We start from the raw sequence: 16,145 nt of genomic DNA, 5'->3' as shown, positions 1-16,145 counted from the left end.
CCCAAACAGTTCACTCGGTCATTGGCTGAGAGAACCCTCAGTCGGCCATGCAGTTCACTCGGCCAATGGACGAGTGAACCTCCCAAACAGTTCACTCGGCCAATGGTCGAGTGAACCTTCAGCCGGCCATGCTCTTCACTCGGCCAATGGCCGAGTGAACCTTCCAAGAAGTTAATGGCTGACCCAAGAAGCTCACTCGGCCAAGGGGTCCTCTGTTGTCAATGGTGCCCACAAGAAAAGTTGTAATATTTATATCGTACATTTGATGTAATAAAGTCTCATGAAGACTCTTGCTTGTAATTACTTATTCATTAATAAAAAGTTGAAACGTTCATTCAATCTTCCTTGTTTGAAGCTTTATGATAAAACCTTTGTCTTTAGTCCATAAACAAACTAAACAACTTACGAACAGACAAATGTAGATTTGCATGAACAAACTCTTCGTAGTTTACTTAAAACGATATATTCGCAATCTAAGGGTCAAAGGACTATTGACCTCAGTACGATTGTTAGAAGAATCTATGATGTCTGGTTATGAGGCATTGAGTGTTGGAGACTCTATAGTTCTTCTAGGTATCTTCCGAAGGTACTGAATTGACCAGTGCACTTCTAGAGACAAGATAAGAACAAACCATTTAACCTCTTATGTCTCGAAGTCACTACGTATGAATTGCATCGTGCTTACCTTAATCCTGAAATGAGACATGTCATTTCACACCTTAGTATTCTCATTTGAGAAAGTCAGAGTTCGGACTCACTATGTGATTCCGAACAAGGCCTATTGGTGAAGTACTAAGTTGTGAGAATGTCATGAGTAACTTTGTGAAGTTCTCATAGATATGGAATTCATGTACAAGATTGCAGAAATGCAATGTATATCACCTCATGCTTTGTTCCTTGGAGTGTGAATAAATGAACTGGCCAGTGTCCAAATTGAGTCTTGACTTTTCTGGATAAAATAATGTGACTTGTTAGTTCCTCGTCAATACATTTTTTCTAACTTATTCACAAGCGACAAAGGAGATGAGGAAATAACAGCTAGAAGGGTAAAATGGTAATTTTGTAAATCCCGACTAGCTAATGATATTCATAAAGGGTAAACACTGATAATATTCTATGGATCCACTCATTACAATTAGGTTGAATTCTTGAGTAGAAAATAAATTCATTTGAACCGAGAGATTTTCAGTGTCAACTCTTCAGTGGAGTCAGTTGACATTAAGCTAAACTTGGAAAAGGTTTGTGAACTTTTGAGTCCAAGTATTTTAGCTCAAGCTTTGCTCATTTGGATCCATGAGGTCACTGTCACGAATGACATCGATTAGGAATAGTTAAACTGGAAGCTAAGTCAAAACAAGAACGAAAATTGTCAAAAGGGTATTTTTGTCTTTTGAGACATAGGATGAAATGGATGTCAATAAATTTTTTGACAAGCTCATTTGATGACTTAATGTCACTCGGCCATTTTATAATAATTGGGCCTTGTGAATTAATTTCATTTCATAAGAATTTTATTGAAAATTCTTAATGGGCATTTCTCATGTTGTCATGAACAAATGAAGAAGCTTCTAGAAGCTCCTTCTAGAATGAGTTTGGGCGCCCAACATACCCATAGGAAGAGAGAATATTTTGTGCATAAATGTATCAAGATACTTGCCAAAAGAAAAAGAGGAAACAAATTTCCCATGCTTGTATAGGAAATTTCGGCCAAGGCAACCAAGAGAGAAACAAAAGAGGAAACTAATCCCTTGAGGATTGGAATGAGATGGGCGCCTATGTTGATAGGAATGGGTAATGAAAGATTGCTCATAAAGGCTTGGAAAATAAGAGGAAACTACTTCTTTCCAAGGCCAACCCTTCTCCTATAAATAGGACCCTCATTCCTCTCATTCTATTCATTCCAAAGTTTTAGAGATTTGAGAGACTCTCTCTCTAGAACCTTGGCCGCCCCTCTCCTCTCTCTCTCTAGTCAATTTCATTTTATTTTTTTGGCACCTAGGTCCTCATTTGAACTAGAGTTTAGCTCTGCGACATAAAGACTCGTTCTTAAGTCGTAGTGTTTAAAAGTGCCCACTCACTGATTCCTTTTATTTCGAGTGATTTAGTGATAGAAACTATCGTGGTTGCTCGAGTTGCCGAAGAAAGAAAGAGAGACGTGCTGCGAGGGAGACGAGCGTTGCAACTTTCCAAAAGCTTCTCAAAGTTCAAGCTTCAAGAAAGGTTAGTAAACTTCTATACTCATAATAGTTTTTAATTACATGTACTTGCTCTTTGTCTAGGTTAGTAAAACTGGTTTTACTTGTAAAAGAAAATTTTTAAAATTCCGCTGCTTACCGAAGCGTTAATTATTTTCTTAAACCCTAGATTGATTCCAACAAATGGTATCAGAGCTATGGTCAAAGATATGCATGTACATGTATTTAAAAATATGAGCTTGAAAATCGTTTTCGAAAGTTTACTAATTTTGTGACAAGTTAGAATTGTTATCTTAGATTTTTTTTTTTAATTTATTGCTCATGCCTTTAAATTAAAAATCATGTTGATTTTCTATGAGTTTGGGATGTTATTAAAACACATTAGAATCAGTTCTTAAAGTTTTTAATTTTGTGACTAGTTTTATTGTCTTACTAGTTTCTTTTATTTACTTGAATCATTTTATGCTTGTTGTTTTTTCTTTTATATCATGTTATTACCTTGCTAATAAAACACAAATAAAAGCTTTAACAACATCCTAAAACATTCCGTTACACTCGATTCTTTTTCGCACCTAAAAAGGACCAAGCTTTAATTATTTATTTTTCTTCGAGCTGGAGTAAACCCGCAGTAAACTTGGCATAACTCTCTGCTCAGAAATCTAAATTTAATGATTCTTGAATCAAATTAAAGCTATGTCTGTCCTCTGTCCAATGCTACCGGTTTCAGGTCGAAAGGACATTGGAACCGCCAGTTATGGCAATTTTACTCCGAGGTGCGAGGCTGTTCCGAAACTCTAGTTTTTTAGAATTCCGGATTCTCAGCCCCACTACCATGAGTTATAGAACTCTAATGAGAAAAATTTCTTGAGCAAAAATGTTTTTCATAAAATTATAAATATGAAGTGTAAGATTAAAATGTTTTGATTTTTGAAAGTTTAATTGAAAATTGAATTTTTACAAAACTAGTTTGAATTTTGAAAAATCGTTTTAATTTTCAAACATGAAAAATATTTTGTCATCCAAATAAAATAAATTTTCAAAATGTTTTCAAAACTATATCTCTATCACATATGTTCAAAATCTATATGCTCTTGAAAATTTGAGTGGGAGATCTCTTTGTAGACAAGCCGAAAAATAAAAAGATGTGTAATCTCAAACTTTCAAGTGTTCGAGTGAGTTGAAGTTCACACTTCCCTCACGCACTTTCCCGAAATAGAAAATAGGAAAAGATCGAGTATGTACCTTGTGCCTTTATGCACTAACACTGCTCTGAACATGTCGATCTAGGATTCTCTTCTAGTTGTCCGCTCTATCGCTCTCTAACTAGGAAATCTGTTTTCTAACTTATAAGAGTCGATGAACCAACTCCAAAAACTAAGTGGGAGGGTTATACTTGTTGTTCGTAACCCAGGATCCCCAACACTAATGAAAGAAGCAATTAACGTGGGACTAAGAGCCGCTCTTGCGACCCTCTCTTAAATGGGAGTACTCCAAGGCGTTTTTGCTTCGATCATTGCTCAATGAGCTACGTCCGAGAGTGAGACGATGATGGCAAGGCCTCCCCTTGGGGGATTGTTTTTCAAAGTTGATCTTTTGAACTAAGTGGTTGGTTGCACACTTAGGCTCAATCCCTAGTAATCCTCCCTTGAGGCTCTGCGAAAGGATGTGACTGATCAAACCAATTTAAAAGGTGGCTAGTCAAAATTGATGTATTGACATCTTGGCTAAGCATTAATGATGTGTCATTTACTTATAAATGGAGATTTTTTGCGGCCTTCTCTTGAGGGAGTAAATTATCGTTTGGTTTATAACACCTTTGGATTTTATCAAAGTCTTAAATAAAACTTAAATCCTAAACCAAAGACTAATCATAAACTTGTTTCAACTTAATTAAGCAACACGTCTCTGTACCATCTCTCAATCATCCTTTCCTCGAACAAACTCGAAAACAAAAACTACGTAGATTCGAAACATAACCTCGACATAATACCTACCATTAACAAGCACAAATGGGTACTCACCACCCCGTGTCCTCCTCTGACAAATGATGATTCAGCTCAAGAGGACAATGACGCCTTAGCGGCCTGGCTTCGATCTAATGAGATTGTGAGGTGCTATATCTTAGCATCTATAAACAATATGCTGAAAAAGCAACATCGTGACATCGAGACTACCGCCGACATGCTCTACGATCTCCTTGAGATGTTTGAAGGGCAAAGGCATCAAGCAAGGCAAAAAGCAGTCCGACAATTTATGAACTGTCGCATGAAGGCTAGGACTCCTGTTGGAGACTTTATGATATTGATCATTAGTCATTTGAGTAAAATGGAAATCCTAGGATCTGAGATTGATGGGAAGAATGTCATAGATTTGATCTTAGAAACTCTCCCCGCATCTCTTGATACCTCCAAGATGAACTACTCCATAAACAAGCTAGAGTACATTGTTACAAATCTTATGGAGGAACTTCACACTGTTGTAGGTCTCACTGAGAGAAAGAGGAATCAAGGAGAGGCACATGCTACTGAGCACAAAGCCTCCGCCTCTAGAACTGAGAAGGGACCTTACTAGGCCGATAAAAAGAACTGTCCCGCCTATCTTAAAGCAAAGGAACATAGTATTGTACTCGTTACCGTAGCATGCTTAGTAGCTGATAATGTATCAACGTGGATTCTTGACTCCGCTGCTACTAACCATATTTGTTGTTCCTTGAATGGTTTCAAGAAAACCAAAAGCTTAGAGGAAGGCGAGTTCTGTTTTAAATGGGGTGATGGGAGCCTGGTGTCTGCGAAGGCTGTGGGATCCGTGACGCTATCTTTTGAAGACCGCACTTTAAACTTGAATAATGTTTATTTTGTTCCTACCTTTGGGAAGAACTTAATATCCGTTGCTCGTCTTCTTGAGCAAGATTATTGTTTAAAGTTCATTAAGAATGGAATTCGTATTTCGTTTCCTGATAATTCTTTTGTAACTGATGCATGTATGAAGAATGCTCTTTTCTACATCTATCCCACTCAACCTTCTCTTTTAGACACCGAAATAGATAACGATCTAATTAGGGAGCCAAAGAGGATCAAACTTTCTGAATCCTCCGATCTAACAAAATCAACATACCTCTGGTACTTAAGACTTGGTCATATCAGTCTAGATAGGATTAAGAGACTTGTGAGGGACGGTCCACTCCAAGCCTCTGCAATAGGTTCACTACCTACTTGTGAATCCTGCATAGAAGGAAAAATGACTAAGCGACCTTTCTCCGATAAGGGTCGAAGAGCCACTGAGTAGCTGGAACTAGTACATTCTGATGTATGTGGTCCGCTCAACCAACAGGCACGTAGAGGATACGAATACTTCGTTACCTTCACCGATGATTACTCACGATATGGGTTTGTCTATTTGCTCAAACACAAATCCGAGACCTTTAACGTATTTAAGGTCTTTAGGGCTTTAGTGGAAAAGCAAACTGGCAAAGTGATCAAAACCCTTCGATTTGATCGAGGTGGTGAGTATATGTCTGGAGAGTTCGATGACTTTCTTAAAGAAGAAGGTATCGCTTCTCAGCTTACCGCACCTGGCACACCTCAACAAAACGGAGTGTCAGAGAGAAGAAATCGAACTCTTATGGAGATGATTAGATCAATCATGAGTTACTCATCACTCCCTCTTTCCTTTTGGGGATGTGCCCTCGAAACAGCCGCTTATATTCTGAACCAAGTTCCGTCCAAGACGGTTCCTGGTACTCCTTATGAACGATGGACTGGCCGTAAAGTGAATCTTGGCCGCATCAGAATTTGGGGTTGCCCTGCACACGTGATACGGCAAAAGACTAGCAAGTTGGCTAGTAGGTCAGAATTGTGCTTGTTTGTGGGATATCCAAAGGAAACCAAGGGATTCATCTTCTATAGTCCCGAGGACGATAAGACTTTCGTTAGCACGAATGCTCGTTTCCTTGAGGAGGACTTTATGAATGATGCAAAACCTAGAAGCAAAATTGTGCTCGAAGAAAAGTTGGGTGAGGAAGCTTCTACCTCATCTGTAAGAACTGTTCTTACCCCAACTGAAACACAACCTAACTCATCAGAATCTCGTCAAGTAGTACTTCGACGTAGTGGGAGGGCTACTCAAAAGCCTGACAGGTACATCTCTTATGGAGACTCTCGTGTAGCTGTCTCTGACATGGATGATCCTGTTTCCTATAGCCAAGCGATGGCTTGTTCTGAATCAAACCTTTGGCTTGACGCCATGAAAGTTGAAATGCACTCGATGTATGTCAACAAAGTCTGGAAACTTGTAGACCTTCCTTAAGGGATTAAACCCGTAGGGTGTAAGTGGATATACAAGAAGAAAAGGGGTCCTGATGGAAACGTCGAGACGTTCAAAGCACGACTTGTGTCGAAGGGTTATACCCAACAAGAAGGGATTGACTATGAAGAAACCTTCTCGCCAGTCGCGATGCCTAAATCCATCCGCATACTCCTATCCATAGCTGCAGCTCTCGACTATGAGATCTGGCAAATGGATGTCAAGACAGCCTTCCTGAATGGCAATCTTGACGAGCGCATTTACATGGCTCAACCAGATGGTTTCATGGAATAAGGTCAAGAGACCAAGGTTTGTGACTTACTTAAGTCCATTTATTGACTAAAGCAAGCATCTAGGTCATGAAATATTAGATTCGATGAAACTGTGAAGAGCTTCGGCTTTGAACAGTCAATAGATGAGCCTTGTGTTTACAAGTTAATACACGAAGGCAAAGTTGTGTTTCTGGTGCTATATGTCGATGATATACTACTCATTGGTAATGACGTTGGTAAGTTATCTGAGGTTAAGGTCTGGCTGGCAAAGCAATTTGATATGAAGGATCTAGGAGAAGCCGCGTACATTCTGGGGATCCAAATCTTTCGAGATAGGAAAAACCGGACCCTGGCGCTCTCTCAAGCATCTTATATTGATAAGATAATGGATCGCTACTCGATGCAAGACTCCAAGAAGGGCCAAACACCCTTTAGGCATGGAGTTTCACTCTCTAAGGACCAGTCTCCCAAGACTGCACAAGAGAGTTTCACCCTTTGGACGGAACTTGGTTCAGAATGTAGGCAGCTGTTTCGAGGGCATATCCCCAAAAGGAAAGCGGGAGTGATGAGTAACTCATCATTGATCTAACCATCTCCATAGGAGTTCGGTTTCTTCTCTCTGACACTCCGTTTTGTTGAGGTGTGCCAGGTGCGGTAAGCTGAGAAGCGATACCTTCTTCTTTAAGAAAGTCATCGAACTCTCCAGATATATACTCACCACCTCGATCAGATCGAAGGGTTTTGATCACTTTGCCAGTTTGCTTTTCCACTAAAGCCCTAAAGACCTTAAATACGTTAAAGGTCTCGGATTTGTGTTTAAGCAAATAGACAAACCCATATCTTGAGTAATCATCAGTGAAGGTAACGAAGTATTCGCATCCTCCACGTGCCTGTTGGTTGAGCGGTCCACATACATCAAAATGTATTAGTTCCAGCAACTCAGTGGCTCTTCTACCCTTATCAGAGAAAGGTCGCTTAGTCATTTTTCCTTCTATGCAGGATTCACAAGTAGGTAGTGAACCTATTGCAGAGGCTTGGAGTGGACCATCCCTCACAAGTCTCTTAATCCTATCTAGACTGATATGACCAAGTCTTAAGTGCCAGAGGTATGTTGATTTTGTTAGATCGGAGGATTCAGAAAGTTTGATCCTCTTTGGCTCCCTAATTAGATCGTTATCTATTTCGGTGTCTAAAAGAGAAGGTTGAGTGGGATAGATGTAGAAAAGAGCATTCTTCATACATGCATCAGTGACAAAAGAATTATGAGGAAACGAAATACGAATTCCATTCTTAATCAACTTTAAACAATAATCTTGCTCACGAAGACGAGCAACGGATATTAAGTTCTTCCCAAAGGTAGGAACAAAATATACATTATTCAAGTTTAAAGTGCGGTCTTCAAAAGACAGCGTCACGGATCCCACAGCCTTTGCAGACACCAGGCTCCCATCACCCCATTTGAAACAGAACTCGCCTTCCTCTAAGCTTTTGGTTTTCTTGAAACCATTCAAGGAACAACAAATATGGTTAGTAGCAGCGGAGTCATGAATCCACGTTGATACATTATCAGCTACTAAGCATGCTTCGGTAACTAGTACAATACTATGTTCCTTTGCTTTGAGATTGGCAGGACAGTTCTTTTTATTGGCCTTGTGAGGTCTCTTCTTAGTTCCAGAGGCGGAGGCTCTTTGCTCAGTAGCATGTGCCTCTCCTTGATTCCTCTTTCTCTTAGTGAGACCTTCAGCAGTGTGAAACTCCTTTATAAGCTTGGTAACAGTGTACTCTAGCTTGTTTATGGAGTAGTTCATCTTGGAGGTATCAAGACATGCGGGGAGAGTTTCTAAGATCATATCTATGACATTCTTCCCATCAATCTTAGATCCTAGGATTTCCATTTTATTCAGAAAACTAATGATCAGTATCATAAAGTCTCCAACAGGAGTCCTAGCCTTCATGTGACAGTTCATAAACTGTTGGACTGCTTGTTGCCTTGTTTGACGTCCTTGCCCTCCAAACATCTCAAGGAGATTGTAGACCATTTCGGCGGTAGTCTCGATGTCACGATGTTTCTCTTTCAGCATATTGTTCATAGATGCCAAGATATAGCACCTCACAATCTCATCGGATCGAAGCCAGGCCGCTAAGGCGTCATTGTCCTCTTGAGTTGAATCATCATTCGTCAGAGGAGGACACGGGGTGGTGAGTACCCATTTGCGCTTTTCAATGGTAGGTATTATGTCGAGGTTACGTTTCGAGTCTATGTAGTTTTCGTTTTCGAGTTTGTTCGAGGAAAGAATGAAAGAGAGAGAGTTGGGAGACATATTGCCTATAAAAGTTGAAACAAGTTTATGATTAGTCTTTGGGTTAGGATTTAAGTTTGTTTAAGACTTTATAAAATCCAAAGGTGTTATGAACGAAATGACACTTTACTCCTTCGAGGGAAGGCCGCAACGAGTATCCTTTCATAAGTAAATGACTCATCATTAATGCATAGCCAAGATGTCAATACATCAATTTTGACTAGCCACCTTGTAAATTGGTTTGATCACTCACATCCTTTCGCAGGGCCTCGAGGGAGGATTACTAGGGATTGAGTCTAAGTGTGTAACCAACCACTTAGTCCAAAAGATTGACTTTGAAAAACAATCCGCCGAGGGGAGGTCTTGTCATCATCGTCTCACTCTCGGACGTAGCTCATTGAGCAATGATCAGAGGAAAGCGCCCTTGAGTACTCTCATTTAAGAGAGGGCCACGTGGGTGACTCTTAGTCCGGCGACACTTGCACTTTTCATTAGTGTTGGGGATCGTGGGTTACAAACAACAAGTATAACCCTCCCACTTAGTTTTTGGAGTTGGTTCATCGACTCTTTTAAGTTCGGAAACAAATTTCCTAGTTAGAGAGCGAGAGAGCGGACAACTAGAAGAGAATCCTAGATCGACATGTTCATGTTTATAATCATATGAAAAACATTTTTTCTCATGAAAATTTTCTCATTAGAGTTCTATAACTCATGGTAGTGGGGTTTGAAAATCCGGATTTCTAAAAAACTGGAGTTTCAGACAGCCGCGCACCTCGGAGTAAAATCGCCATATCTGGCGGCTCCGATGTCCTTTTCAGCCGAAACCGGTGGCATTGAACAGAGGATAGACAGAGATTTAATTTGATTCAAGAATCATTAAATTTCGATTTCTGAGCAGAGAGTTATGCCACTTTTAATGCGGGTTTACTCCAGCTCGAAGAAAAAGAAATACATTAAAGCTTGGTCCTTTTTAGGTGCGAAAAAGAATTGAGTGTAACGGAACGTTTTAAGATGTTGTTTAAAGCTTTTATTTGTGTTTTATTAGCAGGGTAATAACATAGAATAAAAGAAATAACAACATGCATAAAACGATTCAAGTAAAAATAAGAAACTAGCAAGATATCAAAACTAGTCACAAAATTTTACTCGAAATTTCTCAAACCTTTAAAACACGTTTTTCAATATAAAAAATTAAAAATTTTTAGAACTGATTCTAATGTGTTTTAAAAACATCCCAAACTCATAGAAAATCAACATGCTTTTTAATTTAAAGGCAGGAGCATTAAATTAAAAAAAATCTAAGATTACAATTCTAACTTGTCACAAAATTAGTAAACTTTCAAAAACGATTTTCAAGCTCATAATTTTAAAAACATGTACATGCATCTCTTTGACCATAGCTCTGATACCATTTGTTGGAATCGATCTAGGGTTTAAGAAAATAATTAACGCTTCGGTAAGCGGCGGAATTTTAAAAATTTTCTTTTACAAGTAAAAACAGTTTTTACTAACCTAGACAAGGAGCAAGTACATGTAATTAAAAACTATTATGAGTATAGAAGTTTACTAACCTTTCTTGAAGCTTGAACCTTGAAGAAGCTTTTGGAAAGTTTGCAACACTCGTCTCCCCTCGCAGCACGTCTCTCTTTCTTTCATCGGCACCTCAAGCAACCACGAAAGTTTCTATCACTAAATCACTCGAAATAAAGGAATTAGTGAGTGGGCACTTTTAAACACGACGACTCGAGAACAAGTCTCAGAGTCGAAGAGCTAAAACCACTAGGTCAAATGAGGACCTAGGTGCCAAAACAAAAACCGAAAATAACTAGAGGGAGAGAGAGAGGATCGGCCACAAGGTCTAGAGAGAGAAGCTCTCAATCTCTAACTTATGTGGGATGACTAGAATGAGAGGGATGAGGCCTCTATTTATAGGGGAGGCATGAGCAAATCTTATTTCCTCTTTTCTACCTATGTTGGACGTTCATGACATGTCATGCAAGTCCTTGGATTTGTTTCCTCATTTGTTCTCTCTTAGTTGGCCGAAAATGCACTTTCCTTCTAAAGGAAATTTGTTTCCTCTTTTTCTTTTGGCAAGTATCTTCATACATCAATGCATAAAATAAACTCTCTTTCCCACTATGGCATGAACGAAATTCAGCCTTATTTTCCTTGGGTTGGACGAAATTTGAGCTTCTTGAAGGAGCTTCTAGATGTTTCTTCAATTGTTCATGACAACATAAGAAAAACCCATTAAGAATTTTCAAGTAAAATTCTATGAAATGAAATTAATCCTCAAGGCCCAATTACACTAATATGGCTGAGTAATATTTATTTCATTTGTCATCATATGACAATGTCAAAAATAATTTATTGACATTCATTTCGTCCTATGTCCAAAAAGACTAAAATACCCTTTTGACAATTTTCGTAAAACTTGTCTCGTTTTTGTTTTGACTTAGCTTCTAGTTTAACTATTCCTAATCGATGTGATTCGTGATAGTGACCTCATGGATCCAAATGAACAAAGCTTGAGCTATACACTTGGACTCAAAAGTTCACAAACGTTTTCCAAGTTTAGCTTAATGCCAACTGACTCCACTAAAGAGTTGACACTGAAAATCTCTCGGTTCAAATGAATTTATTTTCTACTCAAGAATTCAACCAAATTATGATGAGCGGATCCACTGAATATTATCTATGTTTACCCTTCATGAATGTCATCAGCTAGTCGGGATTTACTAAATTACCATTTTACCATTCTAGCTGTTATTTCCTCAACTCCTTTGTCGCTTGTGAATAAGTTAGAAACAATGTATTGACGAGGAGCTAACAAGTCACATTGTTTCATCCAAAAGAGTCAGGACTCAATTTGGACACTGGCCAGTTCATTTATTCACACTCCAAGGAACAAAGCATGAGGTGACATACATTGCATTTCAGCAATCTTGTACATGAATTCCATATCTATGAGAACTTCACAAAGTTAGTCATGACAGACTCACAACTTAGTACTTCACCAATAGGCCTTGTTCGGAATCACATAGTGAGTCCAAACTTTGACTTTCTCAAATGAGAATACTAAGGTGTGAAATGGCATGTCTCATTTCAGGATTAAGGTAAGCATGATGCAATTCATACATAGTGACTTCGAGACATAAGAGGTTAAATGCTTTGTTCTTATATTGTCTCTAGAAGTGCACTGGTCAATTCAGTACCTTCGGAAGATACCTAGAAGAACTATAGAGTCCCCAACTCTCAATGCATCATAACCAGACATCATAGATTCTTCTAACAATCATACCGAGGTCAATAGTCCTTTGACCCTAAGATTGCGAATATATCGTTTTAAGCAAACTACGAAGAGTTTGTTCATGCAAATCTACATTTGTCTCTTCGTAAGTTGTTAAGTTTGTTAATGGACTAAAAGACTAAGGTTTTATCATAAAGCTTCAAACAAAGAAAGAATGAATGAACGTTTCAACTTTTTATTAATGAATAAGCAATTACAAGCAAGAGTTTTCGTAAGACTATATGACATCAAATGTATATAAATAGACACTACTACTCTTCTTGTGGGCACCATTGACAACAAACTCCCAGTTGACTCGAAGAAGATGTGAGTAGTCCTACATGCCTAATCCCTCTCGAAGTTGGTCGAAGACCATGTTCGCTAGGGCCTTGGTGAATGGATCTGCCAGAGATCTACTTCACCTCCACGTCTCCGCGCTGCGCGATCTCTCGAATCAAATGGTATTTCCTCTCAATATGTTTAGAGCGCTTATGGCTTTGAGGTTCCTTTGAGTTAGCGACAGCCCTACTATTATCACAATAAAGGGTCATGGGCTCGTCGACGTTTGGAACAACTTCCAAATACTTAAGGAATTTTCTAAGCCATACAGCCTCTTTGGATGCTTCACAAGCAGCCACATATTCTGCTTCGATTGTGGAGTCATCAATGCAAGATTGCTTAATACTTCTCCACACAACAGCTCCACCATTAAGGATGAACACAGATCCCGAAGTGGATTTCCTGGAATCCTTATCCGCTTGAAAATCGGAGTCGGTATATCCCGCCATAGTCAGGTCAGTACCTGAGTATGTAAGCATCAAGTTCCTAGTTCTTCGAAGATACTTAAGAACATGCTTAACAGCAATCCAGTGCTCGGGTCCAGGGTTGGATTGGAAACGACTAACTACGCCAACGGCGAAACAGATGTCAGGTATAGTGCAAAGCATAGCATACATGAGGCTTCCTACGGCAAAGGCGTAAGGAATCTTCCTTATTTCTTCAATCTCTTGTGCAGTCTTGGGAGACAGGTCCTTAGAGAGTGAAACTCCATGCCTAAAGGGTGTTTGACCCTTCTTGGAGTCTTGCATCGAGAAGCGATCCATCACTTTATCAATATAAGATGCTTGAGAGAGCGACAGGGTCCGGTTTTTCCTATCTCGAAAGATTTCGATCCCCAGAATGTACGCGGCTTCTCCTAGATCCTTCATATCGAATTGCTTTGCCAGCCAGACCTTAACCTCAGATAACTTACCCACGTCATTACCAATGAGTTGTATATCATCGACATATAGTACTAGAAACACAACTTTACCTTCGTGTATTAACTTGTAAACACAAGGCTCATCTATTGACTGTTCAAAGCCAAAGCTCTTTACAGTTTCATCGAATCTAATATTCCATGACCTAGATGCTTGCTTTAGTCCATAAATGGATTTAAGCAACTCACAAACCTTGGTCTCTTGACCTTTATCCACGAAACCATCTGGTTGAGCCATGTAAATGCGCTCGTCAAGATTGCCATTCAGAAAGGCTGTCTTGACATCCATTTGCCAGATCTCAAAGTCAAGAGCTGCAGCTATGGATAGGAGTATGCGGATGGATTTAAGCATCGCGACTGGCGAGAAGGTTTCTTCATAGTCAATCCCTTCTTGTTGGGTATAACCCTTCGCCACAAGTCGTGCTTTGAACGTCTCAACGTTCCCATCAGGACCCCTTTTCTTCTTGTATATCCACGTACACCCTACGGGTTTAATCCCTTCAGGAAGGTCTACAAGTTTCCAGACTTTGTTGACATACATCGAGTGCATTTCAACTTTCATGGCGTCAAGCCAAAGGTTTGATTCAGAACAAGCCATCGCTTGGCTATGGGAAACAGGGTCATCCATGTCAGAGACGGCTACAAGAGAGTCTCCATAAGACATGTACCTGTCAGGCTTTTGAACAGCCCTCCCACTACGTCGAAGTACTACTTGACGAGATTATGATGAGTTAGGTTGTGTTTCAGTTGGGGTAAGAACAGTTCTTACAGATGAGGTAGAAGCTTCCTCACCCAACTTTTCTTCAAGCACAATTTTGCTTCTAGGTTTCGCATCCTTCATAAAGTCCTCCTCAAGGAAATGAGCATTCGTGCTAACCAAAGTCTTATCGTCCTCGGAACTATAGAAAGTAAAACCTTTGGTTTCCTTTGGATATCCCACAAACAGGCACAATTCTGACCTACTAGCCAACTTGCTAGTCTTTTGCCTCAGCACGTGTGCAGGGCAACCCCAAATTCGGATGCGGCCAAGATTCACTTTACGGCCAGTCCATCGTTCATAAGGAGTACCAGGAACCGTTTTAGACGGAACTTGGTTCAGAATGTAAGCGGCTGTTTCGAGGGCATAACCCCAAAAGGAAAGCGGGAGTGATGAGTAACTCATCATTGATCTAACCATCTCCATAAGAGTTCGGTTTCTTCTCTCTGACACTCCGTTTTGTTAAGGTGTGCCAGGTGCGGTAAGCTGAGAAGCAATACCTTCTTCTTTAAGAAAGTGATCGAACTCTCCAGACATATACTCACCACCTCGATCAGATCGAAGGGTTTTGATCACTTTGCCAGTTTGCTTTTCCACTAAAGCCCTAAAGACCTTAAATACGTTAAAGGTCTCGGATTTGTGTTTAAGCAAATAGACAAACCCATATCGCGAGTAATCATCGGTGAAGGTAACGAAGTATTCGTATCCTCCACGTGCCTGTTGGCTGAGCGGACCACATACATCAGAATGTATTAGTTCCAGCAACTCAGTGGCTCTTCGACCCTTATCAGAGAAAGGTCGCTTAGTCATTTTTCCTTCTATGCAGGATTCACAAGTAGGTAGTGAACCTATTGCAGAGGCTTGGAGTGGACCATCCCTCACAAGTCTCTTAATCCTATCTAGACTGATATGACCAAGTCTCAAGTGCCAGAGGTATGTTGATTTTGTTAGATCGGAGGATTCAGAAAGTTTGATCCTCTTTGGCTCCCTAATTAGATCATTATCTATTTCGGTGTCTAAAATAGAAGGTTTAGTGGGATAGATGTAGAAAAGAGCATTCTTCATACATGCATCAGTGACAAAAGAATTATCAGGAAACGAAATACGAATTCCATTCTTAATGAACTTTAAACAATAATCTTGCTCACGAAGACGAGCAACGGATATTAAGTTCTTCCTAAAGGTAGGAACAAAATAAACATTATTCAAGTTTAAAGTGCGGTCTTCAAAAGACAGCGTCACGGATCCCACAGCCTTAGCGGACACCAGGCTCCCATCACCCCATTTAAGATAGAACTCGCCTTCCTCTAAGCTTTTTGTTTTTTTGAAACCATTCAAGGAACAACAAATATGGTTAGTAGCAGCGGAGTCAAGAATCCACGTTGATACATTATCAGCTACTAAGCATGCTTCGGTAACTAGTACAATACTATGTTCCTTTGCTTTGAGATAGGCAGGACAGTTCTTTTTATCGGCTTTGTAAGGTCTGTTCTTAGTTCCAGAGGCGGAGGCTTCTTGCTCAGTAGCATGTGCCTCTCCTTGATTCCTCCTTCTCTTATTGAGACCTACAGCAGTGTGAAGCTCCTTTATAAGCTCGGTAACAGTGTACTTTAGCTTTGTAATGAGGTAGTTCAGCTTGGAAGTATCAAGAGATGCGGGGAGAGTTTCTAAGATCATATCTATGATATTCTTCCCATCAATCTCAGATCCTAGGATTTCCATTTTATTCAGAAAACTAATGATCAGTATCATGAAGTCTCCAACAGGAGTCC

The sequence above is a fragment of the Urtica dioica genome, chromosome 1 (assembly GCF_054948205.1).
Source record: "Urtica dioica subsp. dioica isolate 48M chromosome 1, U.dioica_male_clone48M_v1_H2, whole genome shotgun sequence".
In the NCBI taxonomy this organism is placed as follows: domain Eukaryota; kingdom Viridiplantae; phylum Streptophyta; class Magnoliopsida; order Rosales; family Urticaceae; genus Urtica; species Urtica dioica.
The sequence above is the reverse complement of the archived record's forward strand: the minus strand, read 5'-3'. Positions refer to the sequence as shown.